This window comes from Lathyrus oleraceus, chromosome 1 (assembly GCF_024323335.1).
Source record: "Lathyrus oleraceus cultivar Zhongwan6 chromosome 1, CAAS_Psat_ZW6_1.0, whole genome shotgun sequence".
In the NCBI taxonomy this organism is placed as follows: domain Eukaryota; kingdom Viridiplantae; phylum Streptophyta; class Magnoliopsida; order Fabales; family Fabaceae; genus Lathyrus; species Lathyrus oleraceus.
In genome coordinates this window covers 429,081,222-429,087,502 of record NC_066579.1, presented here as the reverse complement: position 1 = coordinate 429,087,502, position 6,281 = coordinate 429,081,222, and the positions used below count along the sequence as shown (strand labels likewise).

At 34.9% G+C, this 6,281-nt stretch overlaps 1 pseudogene; it reads left to right on the top strand.

The window, feature by feature from the left end:
• The first annotated feature begins 872 nt into the window (after positions 1–872).
• Positions 873–5,605, top strand: LOC127114259 (uncharacterized; annotated as a pseudogene).
• The last annotated feature ends 676 nt before the right edge of the window (positions 5,606–6,281 follow it).

Genomic DNA, 6,281 nt, shown 5'->3' with positions numbered 1-6,281 from the left:
GACAAAAATTTGTTTAAGGACGATGAAGAAACTGAATAAACACACTTATATTTTACTTCGGTTATTAATTAAAATCAGGTAAAATGTCTTTCTTTTTAGATGAAAAATATAATAAAATATGTTCCATCCCAAACTCCACATACCTCTCGGTTTCAGATAGAAATCGAGGGAGGGAAAGCTTTTTTTTATATATATTTACATTGTTTACACAAAATATCTTTTCAAATTTATGATAAGTTATTTGTTCCAACTAAGAGAATTTTTTTCTCTACTTGCAAACCATCCCAAAGATTTCATTATCTTGAGAAAATATTTTTATATCAAATGCTTTCACATGAAAGAGAAATGGATGACTGTGTTTAGGAATAAATTTCTCAGTATTGTCAACCGAGAAAAGCCATAAATTTCTCAATATTTTCTTTGATTGACAACATAGGAAGGTTTTATAAAACAACAACAACAATATCAACATAATTATGTGAGGTTGATTGCAAGGGAAGAAAAAATGTTTTGTTCAAGATTGAAGAACATTGAATATTTATTTTGTTTTGCAATCCATTCTAAAGAATTATGCGTAAGACATTGGAACGACTACATATAAGTTAGGTTTATGGTAAAATCTAATTAACGAGTGCTTTTATAGTAAAATATGATAATCTAATCCCTCGGTTATTAAATATAACTGAAGTAATAGATCATTAAGGTGGTATAGGGCCTAGACTGAAGATGAAAAAGAAAGAACATAAGAGATGAGAGATTAGAGAATAATGAGTGCGATAAAAACAAAATTGGAAGAGGAAATAATTACATAAAAATGAGAAGGTGAAAAAGAAAGAATATAAGAGAGTAGAGATTAGATAAGAAGATATAAGATGCATATGGCGAAGAAGGCGCGATACTACTATGAGAGATTTGAGAAGGCTGGAACTGAAACCTTAAGTATGAAGAAGAGAAAACTGTTCGTAATCGTAAGGCTAGGGCATAATAGGTTTAAGTTTGGGTTGGATGTGAGTTAAATAAAATTTAAAATGTAACATAATGCAGTTTGATTTGGTTTGTAAAATACAAACCACAAACGGAACTGAACTATGTTGTTTTGTTAAAAGATGGCCCAAACACATCCAAACCAAATGCAATATTTTGCAGTTTTTGGTTTGATTTGGTTCGGTTTGCAGTTTTCTATTAGGTTGGTTCAGTTTTGAACACCCCTAGGTATAGGAGGCGCTGGAACAGGTCTAGAGATCTTATGCGCTTGGAGTAGAACTGAATGTACAAGACCTTTTTCCATTGGATATGCAACACCTTGTGGAGGAGGTGGAAGCAATTGATTGATCGCCGCTTGAGCAATAACAATAGTGACAATAGCTTAGCACGTTGTAGAGGAGAGAGTAACTTTAGGTTCAGATATTATCGAAAAATGTAGATGTTAGAAATCTGGAAATTTAAGAGACTAAAGTTGATATGTTATTTGATTAAATCGAACATGATGGATATTCATGTCTGGTTTTGAGAGCTTTTGATCAATTAAACTAGAAATGTTTCAAATTGACGAATTAGAGGAAGAATGTGAGATCATATGAAATTCGGGAATGAGAAGTCGATTCCCAAAGACGATGCCACTGTTCTGTTGCAAAACCAGAAAAGGAGTGAGAATTAGAGGTAACAGTGAATCTGAGTCTTCGATGTAATAAAGGGGGGAGGGCTGATATGTAAGCTTAACACTCCAATGCTCAAGTTAGTATGTGGAAGAGATTAGTGAATTAAGATTGAATTTAAAATTGTGTACCTGAAACTGACATGTTTCCTATTTATTATGGAGTGGTTATGACAACTTATTATTTATGAGACATGCGATATGGGAAGCTGTTAAATGTATTTGAAACTTTAGAATGTGTACATCCATATCCAAGCTAACTCTCATGTGTTAAGAAGCTAACTCTCATATATATAGGTTGATTGTAATATGATTGACCGCATTTTGTTAAAACAAGTGTTCTAGCAAGATGTTGGAAAAGATGTCTTGAGAGGTTGGTACGACATCATAGCGTTCCTTATATTGAATTCTTGGAAAATTTGTTTAAAGTGTGATATCACTGAAGATTTGTTGAAGATATGATTCACGTATACTACGATCCAAGAAGTGTATGTTTCTAAAAGCAGCAAAGGTCGGTTCAAGCTTTGTCGTGTTTCCTAAGAATAGATGTCAAAACATTTAAGGAAACATTATATTATGTTCCTTGATTTGCACTGAAGATCATTTTAGATTTGCTGCTTGTTTATCCCGAATTGTTCATCAAGCCCATGCGTCTCTCAAACTATTTAAAAGGAAGACTTTAACCCTAAGGAGGTTGGCCACTTTGTGTGATAGTGTGAATTAGGTTTTATCATGTTCATTGTTGCTTGTGAGCCACTCTTGTATCACCTTGATGCTAGATTTGGACTGATAGTTGAGTTTTATTTGTGAATGACTCATAAGCTTTTAAGTAAGAGTGGATTCTGTTTATTAGAGTGTGTCTCCTCTTTGATTGTTTTCTTTGTTATCATGGGTTATGTGATTGAGAGGAAGTGATAGGGGTCTCATATCTAAGAGAGTCTTAGATAGAAATATCATGGATAACAATTAGGTGCGAAGTCTATAAATCAGAGGTTGTTTTCATAGGACTTCAAACTAATATTATCATAGTGGATTTCCTTCCTGGCTTGGATGCCCTGAGATATAGGTAACGTTGCACCCAACAGGGTTAACAAATACCTTGTGTTATTTACTCACTGTAATTCACTTTAAGTTGGTTATTGTTGTTTGTGTCATTATGATGTATGTACATTAACTTCGTAATCCTAGTGTTCTGACATCGTATACGACATCTAATTTTTACGAGACAGAGTTTCAATTGGCATCAGAGCAAGCACCCTATTCTGTTTTTGGTGAGCTTTTGGGAAGATATTTTCTGGTACTATGGACAAGGAAGGAGGATTTGTTAACAGATTACCTATTTTGGATGGCACCAACTATGATTACTGAAAAGCGCGTATGATGGCTTTTCTGAAATCTATGGATAGCAAAACCTGGAAAGCAGTTATCAAAGGTTGGGAACACCTGTGGTGAAGGACAGAGATGGGAAGGAAACAACTGATCTAAAGCCAGAAGAGGATTGGTCTAAGGAAGAAGATGAACTTGCTCTTGGAAACTCCAAAGCTTTGAATGCCTTGTTGAATGAGGTTGAAAAAATATATTCTGATTAATAAATACATGTATTGTGGCCAAAAATGCATGGGAAGTCCTCAAAAAGTTAAAATGTCAAGACTTCTACTTCTCACCACCAAATTTGAAAATCTCAGGATGAAAGATGACACGTGCATTCATGATTTTCAAATGAATATTCTTGACATTGCCAATACATCTAGTGCCTTGGGAGAGAATATGTCAGAGGAGAAGCTGGTTAGAAAATTCTTAGGTTATTGCCAAAGAAGTTTGACATGAAAGTAACAATTATTGAAGAAGCCCAAGACATTTACAACATGAGAGTGGATGAGCTTTTTGGGTCACTTCAAACTTTTGAATTGGCTATCAGTGATAGATCTGAAAAGAAAAACAAGAGCATAGTTTTTATCTCCAACACTGATAGTGAAGAGGTTCAATGTAACTTGGAGACTGACGAAGGAATTTCTAATGTTATTGTGCTTTTTAAGAGGAAATTCAATAAGGTGATGAAGAGAATGGATAGGAAGCCAAGATCAAATTTCAAGAACATGTCATTTGACATCAATAAGAATAGTGATTTTTATATAAAATCAAGAACAGAGGAGAAGCCAAATCAAGGAAAAGGTATCCAGTGTCATGGATGTGAGGGTTTTGGTCACATTAGATCATGATGTCCACATACCTCAATAAATAAAAGAAGGGATTCTCTGTCTCTTGGTCTGATGATGATTCTAAAAGTGAACCTGATGATGAAACTGCTAAACATGTTACAACCTTCACTGGTAGATATGAATCTAATGAAGATTCTTATGATGAGGATGTCTCTTATGGATAATTGGTTGGTTATTACAAATAGCTTTGTGCTAGAAGTGAAGAGGTTATAAGATAAGAGAAAAGCAGAAGAGAATCATAGCTCAACTGCGGGCTGAAAAAGAGAAACTTTTATCTACTATCTCTGATCTTCAAAATAAGGTAACCTTATTGACTTCTAAACTTGAAAACATGATCAAATCCATAAGAATGTTGAACTATAGGTCTGATATGTTAGACGAAATTCTTCATGTCGGAAAAGGGGTTGGAAACTTAAAAGGTATAGGTTTTAATTACCAATCTCTAAGTGAACAAGGAAAAACCCATGTGACAAAATTTATTCCTTTTGAAAGGAAGTATGAGCTCACGATATCCGACCAAATGCTGCAACATCCTACCAGACATAAGGAAACTCAAACTAAAGCCAAGTTCTTGCCTTGGAAATGTAATTATTGTGGTAAATATGGTCATATAAAACCTTTTTGTTACATACTGTATGGTTATCCTAAACATTCAACACAACCCAGGGTTAATCATGTGATGATTAAAACTAGAAAGGAGTGGAAACCTAAGGTTGTTGATACTAGTCTTATAGCTTATACTTCTCTTAGAGCCTTATCTAGAGAAGACTGGTACTTTAACAATGGATGTTCTAGACATATGACAGGGGTCAAGAAGTATTTAATGGACATTAAGTCTTATTCCACCAGTTCTGTCACGTTTGGTGATGGAGCTAAAGGAGAAATTAAGGGAGTAGGAAAGTTAGTTTGTACTGGACTTGCTAGACTAGATGATGTTTTTCTTGTGAAAGGATTGGCTGCGAATCTGATCAACATTAGTCAGTTATGTGATCAAGGTTTAATAGTCAATTTCACTAAGTCATAATGTTTGGTTACCAATTAGAAGAATGATGTTCTAATGAGGGGAGTTAGGTATAAAGACAATTGTTATTTGTGGGTACCACAAGAAACTACTTCTTCCACATGTTTAATCTCTAAGGAAGATGAAGTCAAGTTGTGGCATCAGAAGCTTGGACATCTGAATCTCAAAGGTATGAAGAAGATTGTGTCAGAAGAAGCTATTAGAGATCTACCAGAGATCAAAATTAAGGAGGGTAAAGTATGTGGTGAGTGTCAAATTGGGAAGCATACCAAGATGCCACACCCGAAGTTGCAACATCACATTACTTCCAATGTTATAGAACTTCTTCATATGGACTTAATTGGGCTGACGCAAGTTGAAAGTCTTGGTGGAAAGAGGTATGTCTATGTGGTTGTTGATGATTCTTCAATATTTACTTGGGTGAACTTTATCAAAGAAAAATCAGATACTTTTGAGGTTTTCAATTACCTTTGTCAACGCCTTCAGAGAGAGAAGGAACGTGTGATTGTTAGAATCAGAAGTGACCATGGCAAAGAATTTGAAAATGCCAAATTTTCTGATTTTTGCTCTACTGAAGGTATTAGTCATGAATTCTCATCACCCATCACTCCTCATAAAAATGGAGTTGTAGAACGCAAGAATAGAACTCTACAAGAATCTACTAGAGTAATGTTACATGCAAAAAAATCTTCCTTATCATTTTCAGGCTGAAGCTATGAACATTGCATGCTATATTCATAACCGTGTAACTGTGAGAACTGTTACATCATCTACACTCTATGAATTATGGAAAGGGAGGAAATCACTGTTAAATACTTTCATGTGTTTGGGAGTAAATGTTACATCTTGGCTGATAAAGAACAAATGAGAAAGATGGATCCTAAAAGCGGTGAAGGGATATTTCTTGGTTACTCTACAAATAGAAGAGCGTATAGGGTCTTCAACTCAAGAACCAGAGTCATGATGGAATCCATTATTATTGTGGTTGATGATTCGACCAATGAGAAAGGGAATGATGTCGAAGAAGATGTTGGAGCATCATCTTAGCATACTGATGTTCCAGAAAATGAGGTTGACTTTGAGTCCAACATTGAGCCAGCAAGTACTGAACCAAATAATCCTTAAGTCAACAAAGGTCCCTCCATTAGAATTCATAAAAATCATCCTAAGGAACTCATTATTGGAAATCTTGATGAAGGGATCACCAATAGATCCAGAGATGTGATATCCAATTCTTGCTTTGTCTCAAAATTTGAACCTAAAAATGTAAAGGAGGCCTTAACTGGTGAATTCTTGATCAATGATATGCAAGAAGAACTAGGTCAGTTTAAAAGGAATGAAGTGTGGGACTTAGTACCCAGGCCCAAAGGAACAAATGTTATTGGCA